Raw genomic sequence first — 16,035 nt, 5'->3', positions numbered from 1 at the left:
TTTTAAGTATATGGGGATTTGAATACATTTATAATGTGCTTTGTGTGTGTTTAGTGTCTGATCTTTTGCCCTTAAAAGCAGTGTTAACCCTCTCCCTTCTGTCCTTCCCTGCTCACCCCCAAAATCTGGGATAAGGCTCTTGGTCTCTCTTAGGCCTGGAGTCCCTCTGGGAACTGGACAGAACTGCTGTGAATGACACTCAACAACTGTCAGTGTCTCAGCCTCGCTGTGGTGGCTGCTGTGAACATTTTACTTTTCATTTTATTGCTGCAGATCAGATACTGGTTTTTACAGCTCGCATGTGTGCTATCTAAACTGCAAAAAAGATTAAGAAGAAGGGAAGTTTTATAAGCACTGACGTGGTTGTCATGACTACCTAAGCCACTTTGCTGGTGCCATACAAGTCTTTCACTTTATCTGTCTAGCTTTTATACAAAAAAAACCCACATTTATTTTTGCATGAGAGTCTGAAGAAACAGGGCTCAAGAAACATGTGTAAGCATCAATATGTGTGTGGGGCGTGACATGCAGGTGAAGCTGAGGCTCATCCCCCCAGTCAAATCACAAAGGGCTGTGTTAAATTGTATTAAGTGCCTTGGCCAGGGAGAGAGCCAGGTGCAAGGTGAGTCTGCTTTTGTCTGAACTGACAAAGTTGGAGTGCTGGCAATCAGGGCTCCAAATGACCAGGGGAAACGGGCTGCTCTGACTTACTGGGAGGTGCAGGTGTCCTCTCTGAAGCTGTCAGCATTAGAAAGTTTGAATGTATAGATATCATAAAGAGCCTCCCCATCTCTTTCTTGAAGTCTGTAAGCCTCTTCCACAGGCCTGTAAGGCTGGAACAGCTGCGATGTGTGAATGCTCTCTTGGAAAAGTACAGTTGAGCCTCCAAAGCCTTTTTTGGTGGTTTGGGGGTTTTCGTTTTCTTTTTCTCTTGTGTAAAGGAAGGGTTTGCTCAGTGACAGAACTGTGGATCACGTGTAAGGGAACAACCAGAAACAGGAGCGCTCTGTGTGTAAATGTGAGCATATTCCTGGTGCCTTATTTCAGGCCAGCAATGGGTAATCACAAGGAGAACAAGGAAAAGCACTAAGTGTGTTTGGAAAAAGAAAAGATGTACCATGCTTTGGGCACAGGGCCTCCAAAACAATAAGGGGCAGTTTGAGATAAAGTTTTGTTGCCAGGAGACTGTAACCATGAAACAGAAACACTGATTAGCTGAGATACTTGTGAGATGATGAAAAAAGACATCTCGGTGTCTGTGTTATGTCAAGAGCATAAAGCAACACTGTTAACGTGGAGAAGCTAAACACAACAATGCAGATCCTAACAGCAGTAAATCCAGCCCAAGTGCAAGTGGTCACAGGCTGATTTAAAGTTTAAGAACATAGCTGAAGTTGGTCATTAAATGCCCCAGGAGTTAAATTATTGGAGGAGGAGGAAGAAGATGAAGATGTGAAATGTAGGCAGCTCTATGACTCTTTGAGCACTGAATCAGCTCAATCCTGTTAGAGAACAGGCAGCTGAGGTGAGGGCAGTCTCTGTAACCTGTGTGTGCACAGCTTTGTGCTTCCCTAAGGAGCCAAGAACTTCTGAAGAGGATCATTACAGCATAAAAAAGCATTTTAAGTTCCAGGTGGGCATCAAAGAGAAAAGTTTAGGAAGAAATCTGAAAGAAATCAAATGAAAGGATACAAGGATAGAATTTCAGAAGGCACAGGTCTGGTCATCAGGTTCCTTTAATGGGAATAAGAAAAGAGTAACTTGCAAAAAAAAAAAAAGCCCTCTGTTAAAAATCTTCTGTTTTATGTTCCCCTGGAAAGGCTGTCATGGTCAGAGGACAAGAAAATTGTCCACCATGCTGATGAGGCAGGTGTGCATTCCTCTCTGTCATTTGGTTCCTGGCAAATACCTGTGTAAGAGAAAACATCTGTACCATGCTCCCATAGCTGGTGGGGACACAAAGGAAGTTTCAAGTAAAACCATTTCAATATGTCCATTTGCTTTTTTTTAATGTGGTTGTTTCACAACAATCTGGAGTTGTGAAAGCGTTTGCAGCTCCTGACAAAACTGTAGACTATTCAGTTATGTTATTAGAATAAGATCAATGATTTATACTAAGCATTCCTAAAAATTGCAAAATGTAATTTAATTATTTTGCCAGTGGGGAAATGGTGAAGAAATGAGTTGTGCTCACTTAACTTAATTTTTGTTTCTTAGCACGAGGTTTGTAATTACTTTAAGTAAGCAAGTTATTTGTTTCTATTAGCAGTAATTGACGAGTAAATGTGGTAGTGACATATTTTCTCCTGTAAAACTCTGCTAGCAAGTCCCTGTGGTTAAGAGCTCTGACCTAAATTCCCGTGCCAGGTGTGTCTCCAGTGTGCCATCCCAGGGACTCAGCTGTCCTTAGCATAATGCACCCATGAGTAATTGGAAGCTGCAGGTCCCTGTTACTGCTCGCTCCCTGCAGCAACACCCCTCAAATCCTCAGTGAGAACAGGCAACACCAGCAAGGTAAGGAGGTTTCATTGCTACTTCTCAGCTCATATGTTCTACTGTGACTCAGGCTGTGCTGCCAGAAACATAAAATAGGTCTGGATCTCTGTTTTCTACCTGTGGGATAGGTGGAATGTGGAGTGTGTTACTCCAAGAGCTTTCCTTCTGGGACACTGCCGCTGGTTTGTTATTCCCATCCTGGGGGTGGTGTTGGATTCACAGTGTCTGTGAGCAGAGTTCTGCCAGTTCCCAGGTCCTGGCTCCAGGTGCCTCTCCAAATGCTGTTCCCCAGTGTTCTGCAGTGATGGGTGTGATTAGCTGCTGCTGTTCCATCGATTGATAGATAGGTTAAAGACAACCTGTCAGGCTTGGCTTCCCTGAAAAACGTGTGTGAGAGGCTGGATACTTCCAGGAACTGTTTGTCACTGGGTATTTGCTCCTGTAAACAACTGCTGGTAGCTGCCCTCTGTAGATGCTAACTAAAGCTGCCATTTCCTCTGCCTTGGGAAACCACAGCGTGTCCTCAGAGCCCCACAGGAGTCACTGGGGTGGCTTTTAACAGCCTGTGGCACAGTTAGTAGGGAATGCCCAATCCCCTGCAGCTCACAGATGGTTCTGGAGCTCCTCGAAGCTGAAAGTCATTGAGTAATTTGAAAAAGCAAGAGTTTGTAAAAAATGAAGGGGTTTTTCATAGGCAGAGTGCAGCTCGGAGAACATGCCCTGCGTAGCTCACCCCCAAGTAACTCAGGAGTGAGAAATTACAGAAAAAAAGACTGGGAAGACACACAGAAATCCACAGGGAATCCTAGCTCTCTGTTTTCTCTCTTCTCAATTCAATTATTTCCTGCCACGAGGAGATGTAGGATAATAAACAGAATTATCACCTGGGAAAGGACAATGTCGATTGATGAGTGCATTGTGTGGCAGCAATCTCTTCATTGTGCTGGGAGATGACAAAAACCATTCCTAACGAGGGCTCTCATTGCTTGCAAACTCAGCCATTGCTGATCAGCCCCTCACGGATTAGGGATGTTCAGGAGAAGGCAACTATCTGCAACAAAGGAGTACATTTTCTCAGGATAAAAAAGCAAACTGAGGATTACAAGGACCCAACAGTCTTTATCTGCAGAAAATCCTTGTTTCAGGTTTCTTACCTCTTCTTAAAGGCTTGGAATAAATAACATTGATTTCCTTTAAAACTTAATGTGTTCGCTGTTAAAGTATTCACACAGCTTAGAACAGAGAAGGGATTATTTTGCTTTTAAGTCTTCCTACAATGTGAAAGGAGATCTATTCTACCAAATTTGTCTACAAATTATAAAATTGTAGACAAATATTGTATATATTTATACTTATTTGAGCTGTTCCTTCTTACCTACTTACTGGAGATGAAAACATATTTGGAAGCTTTCCAGTTCCTACCTCTTTGGGTCAATGCAAATATGTAGATGTAGGGGAAGGCTCTTAAATTGGGATCAGTGGAGCTGTTCCCTTGAGCTCTTTTTCCTGCCTCACCTGCCCTTTGAGCACTTTCCTGGCAGTGATACCTCTGAATCCAAAGGAAATACCTGAGTGAAGGTTCATTGTGTGCAGTTCCTGTATTGTTTTGTTGTTTCCTAGTGCTGAACTCCCAACCAGTCCGTAACATCTGGCTGCATTTATCCACTTGGCACAGAAATTCTCTTTTAAGTGCTTTGTTTCTGCAGAGTCATGGAAGATATTCTCAGGAGCTGACCCACAGCAGAACATATCCTGGGAGAGCAGAGCAGCCACGGATCACCTGCTGGGGCATAATTGATCCCGGTTCCTGCTTTCCGGGCACAGGGAATCGAAGCCCTTCCCGCTGGGGCTTTGCCTGACTCACAGTTGTCTCTCCATGAAGGCCTCATGATCAATGCTGCCCCCAGACTGGAGTGGGAGGCACTGAGTGGGAGAAAGAGGCAGCATCAGGGGCAGTGTTTGTTCTCTAGGTGAGGTGCTGGGCTCTCAAGCAGAGAGAAGCAGGAGCCACGGAAATACCTCACTGCTCCGGGCATCGGGGTTTGCAGAAATTCCCTTGAGTTGCTGCCACATGCAGAGTTCAGCTGTGGCTTGTAAGCTGCTTAAATATTAAATGGCTATTGATTTCTTATCCTGGGAAACTTGATTGTTTAAGCCAACTGAAACCTCTTGTAGGTCCTTAACAAAACTGGAAGTGATGGGTTTGAAGGGAGAATATGGTAGAGCAGCTGGAGAGGGGAATGGCCATTACTGCAAGCAGGGTGTGAATGCCAGGAAAAATAGCCAGAAAACCCTGGATTGCTTTGGGCAGGTGATGGTCTGGGACCAGTGCAGGGCTCAGGGGCTGATAGAGAATACTCACAGTAAAGGACTTTGCAGTTAAACTGGGATGGATTAGGGATGGATTTAGAAATAAGGTTGTTCCTAACTCAGAGGCTGGGGCTGAGGGACATTCCTTTCTCCTGTGGTTCATGTTGTGGCTTACATCCACTACAAAGAGTTTCCAGGTAAAGTTATTCAGCATTAAGTGTTCAGCCCTTGGAGACCTCCAGGGAAGAAGCCAAGGAAGTGAAGAGCATATTTTTGCAGAGTATTTTTCCATCCAGCCCTGGCCCTTTGATCTGAAATGTGTGACCTGTAACATGCCAATTCTATAGCAGCATATCCAAGCCCTCTGTTCTAGTTCAAGTGTTGAATAGAGAAGAGTCATTTGCAGAGGTGGATTTAAACTTCTTCAGAGTTTTGAAATATTCTATTTTTAATGAAATTCTCTTCACTATCTGTTTCAGATCACAAATTCTATGCTACATACTTTGATTTTCTCACCTGACTTCAGCCGTGTCTGGGTTTGCTATCGCTCTCCAGGCTGTATTTTTCCTTTATTTTAAAACTGCCAGACATTTAAAAATGAGCAAGCTCCTGATTAATAACTAATTGGCTTTAGCAAACAGCTCTTGCTGGGTGGTTACCTTGAGCCAATTCTTATTAGTATTCCAACACATGCAGGAGGAAGTGTTCTCCCTCGTTGGAGGCTGATGTTACATCTCTTTAGCCACTTATAAAATAAAGCTAAGTGAATTAGTATTGATTCCCTTACTTGTAATAACAGGAATGCAACCTAATCGCCTCTCCAAATCACCCAGGCATTCCTGACTGAGGCTGGAATGGAAAAAATGTATGGAGAGGACAGGAATTTTGTGCTGTTAAGAGCAACTCCCTGTGACAGGCACTTTCCCAGGCAGAGCTTGCTCCCCACCTGGGAAGTGAGGAACATTTTGAATATTACAGTTGCTGGATACAAGAAGTTTTTCCTTCCACGGTGTCTTGAATTATGTTTGGGTTTTATATTGACAGCAGAGATTAATTAATATTTTACAGGCTTTGCTCAGGAGTTCAATCCCCCAACGCATTTCTTCTGTTTTGTTAAGCTCACACTCCCACTCTCTGGGAAAGTGTTTCTTCTTTATCAACTTTTCTGAGCAGGTCAGGAAATTTATAACTCTTATTACTCCAAATGCAGGTACAGTGGAGAGAAAGAAGGACAGATATGAAGTTATTAAGATTTTCTGAGCAGCTTCTTCCTTTTCCTGTCTGAATAATTCTTCCCTCCCTCAGTCTTAAAGAGGCTAAACCCTCCTCTCTTCCTGCAAATGCTGGAACACCAGAGCAGAACACTGTGTTATGCTGGACAATTTACAGAAGTTCTGTGCACTGAAAATCCTCAAAATACCTGTGCTGCTGCCAGAATTGCTGCTGCTGTTCAAAAAATAAAATAATAAATAAAAAAAGAGACCATAGCAGAATAGAATTTGTCATTAAGAAATGCTGACCAGCTTTTCTGGTCAACCTACTTTGTGCTCAGTGTTTGACTGGCAGCAGGGAGCTATTCCTGGGTAATGCTGCTCCTGGTCAAGATCACACAAATACCCAAAAGGTGCCAAGCACAGCTTTTGCAGGGCATTTAGGATTTAATCAAACCCAGAGAGGAAAGGAATTTGAAAAGTAGATGAAATCAGGTTTTGAAATGTTTAGCCTAAACTACGGATGTTTACACGCAGGGCTGAGTTTGGAGAGAGGTTTGTTCTTCCCTGAGCTTTTCCAAGTGTAGCTCTTCCACTCTTCATTGCCTCAGGTTTCCAAAACTTAAGGCAGAATTGCATCTTCAGTGAAGGTTCCATGGAATGTCACCTGCTGTGACATCCCAGTGCTCCAACCCCGTGTCCCTCTGCCCTGCCCGAGGTGTGTGACACACCCACTGTGCTTTGTTTGTGTGGTCTTGGTTGATCCTGAAACCACAGAAAGGGACCCACCCAGCTCCCAGTTTAGTGTCACTCACAGCTTTATTAATTCTCTTCCAAAAACCTTCCATCAAACCATCCTTGGTAGTGGCTGTTTGTGTGCAGTGCGTAGGACAAACATTAGAATTGAATATGGAATAAACTTCCTTGGGGAGACCATTCTCTTTGAGTGAGCAGTAACCAAGATGCATTGCAGAGGACAGAAAAAGGGAACTTTATTTTATTTTATTCAGAAACCCCTTGCATCTCTCAAAATGTAACACTCAATGCATTTGTGCAATCACGAAAGTGATAATAATATCTTCCCTATTTCTCATGCTCCTTTCTACATAATCAAACATCTGTTCCATTGCCAGAGAGACACTTCCCACCTGCTACAGATGAGCCTAGAATGTTTGGTGCTTTTATTCCAGAGAGCTTTCACAACACAAGTCAGAACAGATCTTACTTGATATTCTTTTTGTTGCTGTTGATTTTGTGATGCCAACAGACTCTGCAGCAATTTGCTATAAATGCAGTGGTAAGGAAGGAATTTTCATTAAAAAAAAAAAGGTAGAAAATTGCAAACTAAAACCCAGTGATGAGGACTTTGCTGAGGTAGAAAATCTCTAACAATCAGTTTAAGCAAGGTTGAGGTGTTCTATCAAGGATTGGCTTGAGACAGCTGTGGAGGCTCCCTCTGGAGCTGGGGTAATTCCTACTAGAATGTTCCTTTGTCTGACAACCCAAGGGCTGCCTGGAAGCTGAATTCCCAAAGCTATTCCCAGGTCCTGTTGTGCAGGCTGTAGGACCCAGCTTTCCCATGGGAACACTGTGCCTGGTTGAGAACACTCTCAGGAAGCTGAATGTTTCATTTAACCATTTGTATTTGAGGCAGATAGAGGAATTCTGCAGTCTCTCCCAGCTGGAATTTCACTGTTGCCAGTGGAATTGCCAGTGTTGGTATGGGTGTCACATATAAAATAACTCCACATTTCTGTTTCCTTCATGGTGATTGCGATGTGAAAGAAACTAGGTTGGGTCCTGAGGTATGGTAAAATGTATTTTGTCATGTGCAGGGGCAGTGAAGTCCTTTGAGGCACTTTTATTGAGCATGAGTTACTGCTAGGTTGGCTCAGGGTTTAAAAATAAAATTCAAGCCCTGAAAAGCCCTTTTCCAGCCATTTTTCACTTCCTTTTTTTTCCATTCCTTTTCCTGATGTTGTACTGTACAGACCTGTGTGATGGTTAGGATATACAAATTATTTTTAAAGTTAAAACATTAATATCTCAGGATGAAAAGTTACCCATGTAATTCCTACCATTGCACGACCGTGATCACCAGCAGGAGTTGTGGGATTCTTTAACCAATGAGAATCAGGAGAGATTCTTGGTACAGCAGAAATTTATAAATATTAAAGCTGATCTCTTTATGATTGAAGGCCAGTTTGACAGGCTATGGTCTGGTGATTCATAATTTTAAAAAAATAAATATCTTTCAGAAAACAGAAGCCTTCAAGCTTTTCACCTGTTTTTAACATGAACATCGTTCTTCCCTGAGAGCCTTTTAGAATTTGCACACAGACATGATCTATTTGCCTTTGTCCTATCTGGAAATAACTATTTTGAATCAGGAATAGTATTTTCCTGCTTAATGTTTTTTCTTCATTTTCAAGATTTTTTTTTTCCATCCAGAAGTAAAAAATGGTTTGCTTCTGAATACTGCCATCTATTAACACCCTCTGCTAAATGAAATTCAAGCCTTTGAGCTGCATTCAGGCGAAACCATCCTGAACTCAATCCATTAACACCTCCTTTAGGAAAGACTTGGACTTGCTCATGTCTAAAGTCACTGCAGGGCAGTGGTGAAGATAACTGAAAATTGTGCCAACTGTTACCTTTTTACAGGAAAAACATGATCAATATTCTGGGGGCACATTATTTTAAAGGAAGGCTTCCAGCTCCATAAAGCCAAGATGTTTAACTGTGACATTGCCCAGACTTGGCCATTTTTTTGACATTATTAATGAACCCCAGTGTTCCTCAGAAAGGGCAAAATCGCCTTCTATCATTCAGTTTTGTGCACTTGCTAATACTTACATGTGTTAGAAGCTGGTCTCTCTGGGCTTAATTACTGGGGGGACACCTTGCATATTAAACTGAATCATTTTTAATATTAAAATCCTGCTTGAAACTCTTTGTGCTGCAGTGTGAAAAGCTTTTTACTCTCTTGTTTTGCTCCTTAGTGGAGGATCAAACACTATTTGCTTATTCCAGGAATGCAAGCAATGGCACAAAAATATCCTGTCCATCATTTTAATTATTGGGGTGGAAAAAACCCCACCACTTTATTCTTAATTTTTTTTACTAGATCCACAGACTCTAAGTCACTGCAGGCAGCAGTCTGGCTTGGTGCTGTTTATGGGCTGAGCCCTTCAGCTGGCAGGAGTGGGTGTGGTTTTATTGTCCTCCCAATTTCCTCAGCTCTGAGTGGCTCCAGAAGTGATGTTTGAAATAGCAGAGTGCCCAGGTAGCGAGGGAGCTTTGAGTATATTTATTCTGTAAGGGGAAAGTTCCTCTGAACCCCCGGCCCTGCTGAAGTCAGGAATCCTTCTCTTGCTCCCTCTGATTGAAATCAGCCATCAGGAGGATCCCTGCTCTCCCCAGAGTAGCTGTGCTGGCCCTGCTCAGCCACACAACTTCCTTTTCTTTTAATTACAGGGAGGGAAATGTTAGCACAGCTCAGCTGCTTCTGAGCCATTGATCCAGATCAGGAACTGAGCACAGGGGAAAGGGGGATTTTACACATTGCTAATAAATCCTGCCTTCTAAGGGAACTTTCCACAGAATCATGCAATGGTTTAGGTTGGAACAGCCCTCCAAGATCCAGTTCAGCCATTCCCCCAGCACTGCCATTTTAAATATTTCCAGGGCTGGTGACTCCCCCACAGCCCAGGGCAGCCTGTTGGATGCTCAGTGGTTATCCCAGTGCAGAAATTTTCCCTAATAATCCAATTTCATCCTCTGCTGTGGGCTGAGCATTTGTAGCTGATGGCACAGGGTGCAGAGAACAGGCTTTCCCAGGAGTTTACCACTAATTGTGTCTGTAAAAGGCAGGAATGCTGGGCTAATTTCAAATGATGGATTACATGTAAAATTAGCTTTCCTTTGGAAAAATTTCTCCTTTATGGTGAGTAATGAAAATAATACTTCTCTGGTCAAGCTGAATATATTAATGATTAATATAAAATTAAGATAAATCACTGGTGAACAGTGCAGTAAATATGCACTGAAATCAATCAAGTTTACATCACATCCTATTAATTACTGGGATTCTCTTCCACCAGGCTGTTTTGTTGTGTACACTGTGTTCTCATCCTCCTGAGCCACTTCCACGCTCATGTGCCAACTCTCCCAGAGGGGCTTTATTCCCCTCACATCTTAGCAAAGAGATCCTTGTGTACTAAATACCACAGCACTCAGCCAAGGACCTGCTGTGCTGGAGGTCACAGAGTGTTTGGGGGGATTTAACACTGATGGTGCTGCTGAGGAATCTTCAGTATTCTGCTCCAAAAATAAAAAGCAGGTTCATTAAGGAGCCACTTCATTTCCATTCCCAGTTTTGTTCATGTCCCATAGAACTGAGAAAGTGGGAGGTTCTGTGATCAGCCAATGTATGGCCACCAGTGATGGGTGAGTTCTTTGTGTCTCTCACCATTTTATTTTTTCATTTTTTTAAAATTATTATTATTACCCATTAGTTCTCTGTCCTAAATATCCTGATGGACTCCTCCCCTGGGCTCTGAGGCTGGGCCAGGGGTACATGGAACACCCGGTGTCTCCTGCCTTCCCATCCCCAGCTCAGCTCTGGGCAGAACTGGGGGCTGCTCTGCCCCAGGAGGGGGAATCCTAAATAGGAAAGCACCAGGGGTGTTTCTCCTGATGAGACTCTGTGTGGAGAGAGGGGAAGGGAAAGGAAGAAAATTTTCAGAATTTCCACCAACTCTAGTTTTCTTCCCTTTGTTTACAGAGCTGGTGTACACTGCTCAAGCCAGGAACACTCGTTGTGCAGCAGGACTGGCAGAGTCCGGGCTCTTCCTTTTCCCAGTGCCGAGTGTGCCAAGCTGGTGCTGCTGGTGCTGTGACAGTGACTTGGGGACACGTCCCTTCCCACGTGTCCGAGCTGTCCCACAGGGGTGCTGGGGGCAGAGCCCTCCCTGCTGCTGCAGAGCTCGGCCTGGCTGGGGCTGGGCCAGGAGCCCTCGGGTCCCCATGGCCACTTTGGGTGCAGGGCTTGTTTTGCCTTTGCTGTGTTTGACATTTTGAAGGCTGAGCCTCATTCCAGGCCGGCAATTGCCGGCACCAGGCTGGGAAATGAGCTCTGTCAGATGGGGAACAGATGAAACCGGGGGAAAGAGTGACCAAGAAACTAAAATGAGATTTGAGGCAGATTTTTGCCTTATGTGATATCTGTTCAAGCAAGAAACAAGAAACCAGAGACCTTAAAAATGAGAGCAAATGTGGTCCCCTCTTTACCCCTTGGGAGACAGAGACATACTCTGTTCATTTGGTGCATTTAATGCTCAGAACACAAATTCCCCTGCTGATGTACCAGCAGTGCTACTTGCAAGGTCAGTGCTACTTTTGTGTTTCATTTTTTATAATCCATTTTTATAAGCTTTCCTTCCACCATTCTATAGAAATGCTGTTTTCTGCCAATATACATTGGCTACTGCAGCAACAGAGTCCTGTGCCATGGGCCAAGGCGAGGCTAAAGGAAAACACAGCTCCTGAGCATCCTCCTGGCATGCTGGAGCAAGCAGGCAGATGGAACAGTGTAAGTGTTTGTGTCTATCTCAGTGACAAAGTAAATTTCACTTGCAAGCTCGGTTTCTGCCTTTCTCAGCCTCTTAATGAGGTTGATGTATCTTGAGAATGTCAAGCAGTGGCTCCAAAATAGAATAAATTCTTAATAATGTAATCAGATAGTTAAACATTAGCACTTGCAAAAATATTGGCATTAAGTGATCTCATTAAAGTCGGTTTCTTCCTTGTTTATGGCAAATAGGGCTAGGAATGCTGAGGCAGGCGGATCTGAGTCTCCTTCAAAACCACCCTGTTCTCTAGATCCACCCTGAAATGATGTGGCAGTGCTGAGAAAGCCAAGCCCATGTCCAGTAATGTCTTGATTGAGTTTGAGCTGAAATAGTGGCCAAAGGTCTGTCCAAGGTCAGGCTGGTTTGGCCTGGGAGCGAGCAGTCAGCTGGACAGGGAGTCACAGGATCCCAGCAGGACCTCTGAGGGCACCTCTTGGCCCTGCACAGACACCCCAAGAACCTCTCCAAGACCTGTGTCCAGAGAAACCTGCACCTCAGAATGCTTGGGGAGGTTGAAGATTTTCCCTGCAGGCAAGGAGAGCTGAGGCACAGCAAGTGTTGCCTCTACTAGTGGAGCTTCTGGAAAATCAGTCTTGATTTCTGCAGTTGGGGAGTTTTTTCTTGGAATTGTGTTGCTGCTCTGAAGCTTTTTTGAAAATCACTCATCAATAGGTTGCTCTCACTGATCTCATTTACACAAGACTTTGTTTGGGGTTTTTTTCATTAAATAGGATTATTTTTGAAAGGTCAAAATGCTAAAGAAATTAAAATATTGGAAGCATGTTATAAAAAACTAAGAATTTTTATTTTTTTTTAATAAGAAGCCAGAAACAATCTCCCAGTGTAAGGTCCACTCTAAGCTGTGAAGGCTTGGCTCACCAAAGATGTGTTAAAGGGGTCTGGAAAATTAAGATTAACTGATTCTGCTGAACCCACCAAAATGGGTTTAGTTGTTTGTTTGGTTTTGTTTCTTTGACTGAAATATTTAGAGGAAATCAGAATGGGAAATTAACAGAACTGCAGCTTCCAAACAATCTGGTAGAAAACCTTCAGAAGAACAGTACTTCTGTGGCTGTGAACATAACCAAGTCCTCCAATACACTGTGCTAGTGGTTATTTTCCCTGTAACAATGTATCCTGAAATGTATCCTGCAAGGAGGATGGAAAAAGAGTTTGAAGTAGAGAGCAGGTAATATTTTGATTTAAGAGGTTAATATTAAATGACTTGTAAAACAGTTGGCCAGATGTAATAAACAGAGTTTGGAAAAAAAGGCAGAGATATTCCCTTGGTTCCCCACCCCAGCGGTTCAAGGGATAGATTTCCTTGAACATAACGGCCTTTAGAAATATGATTGAAATGAAAAGATCCCGTGTCCTGAGGGGGAGTGTGCACACACAGGGGTCTCAGCTCACAGGGGCAGCAGGGAGGGAAGGAGGGAACAGGAGGAGTCAGAGGAGGGAACCTTTCTCTTGCTAAAAAGCTGGGAGAGAAACTCCTCTTCGAATCAGGTTGTATTGCAAAATGAACTTGTGACTCTGATGGTGAAGCAAAGCCCCTTTTGGATTCTGGGAAAACTGTTTTAGCCCCTTCAGGGTATTAAAAAAAGAGAAGAGCTGAGCTGGGGCATTGGGTACTGAGGCATCCCAGCTTCAGAATGCTTTCAGTGATTACTGAATTCAGGAGACTTTAATGAGCACTGGCTCCAGAGAGAAAAGTAGTCCCAGTGGTAATCAGGCATTTCATTTACTGAGATGACCAAAATAAAGGCTGAAAAGTGGGTTTAAGTCTGACAGGATACCTTTTGGAATATTTTTCCTAGGTGAGTGCCATGAGTTTCACTGCATTCCTCTCTCAGCCAAACTGAGATTTAAGAGATTTCAGACAAACTGTAAATGGAGAGCTGTATGTACATGTGGTGATTTCTCATACCTTTATTTATTACAAATACTAAGAATACCTGCAATGCCCTACAAGCATGTGCTTTGCTGCAGCTGTTTCCAAATGGTTTTTCCACTTCAAGGCTGGGAACAAAGGTGAAAACAGCACCACAAAAGCATGGATGGTGGATGTTGTGTTTTTTAATTGCACATTTCTGTCTCCCTTGCAGAAGCTGAGCAGTTCCTGTGCAGTGCTGAATTCAGCCCTACTGCTCTAACCCCCAAGCTCACCAAATTCCTGCAAGGATGAAAATCAACTGCTTGTTAAATGGGGAGCTGCTCCAGGAGTCCAACAAAATGCTGATACTCATTTTTAATTTATTAACTCAACCCTTGAAAGCATTTCTTTGGCAAATAGCTCTGTTTGTAGCTCTGATAATTACTGAATAGGGATAATCCAGCCCTTCCTGCTATTCCATGGTATACTGGGAATATACACATTGAATCATCTGGTGCCCCAAGTTTGGCTCAGACACCAGGATGAGTTAGTGCATAGTTAAATATCTGGCAGATTAATAAAAAGCCTTCCCATCCTCTTTCCATGTGCAAGATACTTGCAGTGAAAATGTATGTGAGGAAAATAAAGTATTGGAAAAATAAAGCCATCTGGTGTGAGAACAGCAAAGCTTGTTGAAAAATGGTGTCTGCTCTGAAATGGGCACAAAACAAACAAACAAAACCCCTCCCTGTGATTCTAATTTCTTCCAGTTGCCTTAGTTCAATAAATATATCCCATTCTTTTCCTCTCCTCCACTGAAATGTAGTTTCTGAGCTTTAGAGGGAAGAGCTGTTTTGAAATGAGTAATAGAACCATTCAGTTTTCATTCCTTAGGACCGAAACAGAACTTTTTTTTCCTAAACAAAACACTTGAGTGTAAGGTTTGACTCCTGCGGGAGTTCATCCAAAAAATGCATAAATCTGGGGAAAGTTTATATTTAAAGACAGGGGCATTTTTCAGTGAAAAATATTAACTTTGAAAACATTAAATCTTCAAAAAAAAGTTTCAGGCAGAAATAGTGAACAGGGTCCAAAGGCAACTTGAGTCAACAAATTACTGAAGAAAAGCCATAAATGGTATAACGTAACCCTGAAGGAAAATTGAAATGACAGCCCTATGGCAGGAAAGAAAAGTGAGTTACAATTACAAAATCACACTGTCAATAATTTGCTCCTCCACTGATACAAGTTTCCTGAAGCAAATTCCAGCTGGTCTCCAATTTTAGGTGGCTTTGGGAACAGTAACAAACACATGGCAGGTAAGAACCGTTGGATGGATGGAAATGGGAGCAGGAAGGGCCTCATTTCTCTTTGCCCACCACACTTAAGCAACACTTTGAAGAGTTTTCAATCATAGCTGACCTTAACAGAATTCCTATATAAAAGGAGGAAACTCAGTGTCCTGTTAATGTTTAGCTCTCGTCTCAATTTCACGTGTTCAGTGTTGAGTTACAAAGTTACTGAATTAAAGAGCACAACATATCTAAAGTCAAACCAAAATTTTGTATCCTTCCCCTTTTCAGCTATCACCATAGTTCTGTGCACTCCAAATAGTTGTAATTAATTAGCAGCAACTCTGCAGGAAGGGAGAGCAGAGATTGTACAAAAACTGAAATAACCACAGCTCAAATGCATCACTGTCTTGGTTCTAGAAGCCTCAACAATCACTCAGCACATTTTTTAGAAATATGCATTGGCAATATAATCAAATATTCATCCTCCTCTAAAAAGATACTATTACAAATCCATTCTTACCTTCAGATGTTCAATGCCACATTTTCTGAAGATTGATCTTGAGAGAATTTCAGGTTTTATATGTGAGGTAAAATCTGGGGTTTTTTTCTGAAGGGTCTTCTTGACTGTCTTTCCCAACTGAATTTCCATTTTCACATCTTGAATTATTTGTGTTGCTAAAAGCTGGGTTGTGTGTTACCTTTCAGGCCCCCAAAGTGTCACATTCTGAACTGGAGGGATCTTGGCAAGGTGGTTCCTGTGGGTGCTCCGAGGGATGACAGAGCCAGGGATGTCACCCCCACGTACAGACATTCCCAGTGCCAGGTGGGGACAGCAACTTTCTAAATTTACACTTCTTAATGACCTAAAAATCCTAATTCAGAGACTCATTACAGTTGATATCATCCCTACCTCTATTCTGGAAAGCAATTAACCAATTTAAAAAGTGGCATGTCCCTAAATGCTCTCCAAAACCATAGAGATTAGGGACCATCACTCTGGATTAGGCAATGGATTACAACATGGAGAAAAAGAGACACAGCTGATAGGGTTATGTCAAGAAAAGGAAATTATGCTGTTTGATTGATGCACCCAATTAAAATTGTCTGAAAGAGCTCAAATTCAATCACAGGCACAGGGAAGTGCTCACAAATGCTCTGAAGAGCAGTAACTGTTCATACAAATTATTTAGGAGAAAATTTGTTGTAGAAAATGT

The 16,035-nt window shown here is 42.7% G+C and overlaps 1 long non-coding RNA gene across 3 annotated transcripts in view; it reads left to right on the top strand.

Annotated features, from left to right (window-relative positions):
• LOC107201377 overlaps positions 1-16,035 on the top strand; it is a 38,876-nt gene that overhangs the window by 1,223 nt on the left and 21,618 nt on the right. For all 3 annotated transcript variants that reach the window (XR_004496591.1, XR_004496589.1, XR_004496590.1), the window contains exons 2-3: positions 2,368-2,514; positions 15,527-15,644. This is a non-coding gene — a long non-coding RNA (uncharacterized LOC107201377). The remainder of the gene's footprint in view (positions 1-2,367; positions 2,515-15,526; positions 15,645-16,035) is intronic.

The sequence above is a fragment of the Parus major genome, chromosome 3 (genome assembly GCF_001522545.3).
Source record: "Parus major isolate Abel chromosome 3, Parus_major1.1, whole genome shotgun sequence".
Lineage (NCBI taxonomy): Eukaryota > Metazoa > Chordata > Aves > Passeriformes > Paridae > Parus > Parus major.
The sequence above is the reverse complement of the archived record's forward strand: the minus strand, read 5'-3'. Positions and strand labels throughout refer to the sequence as shown.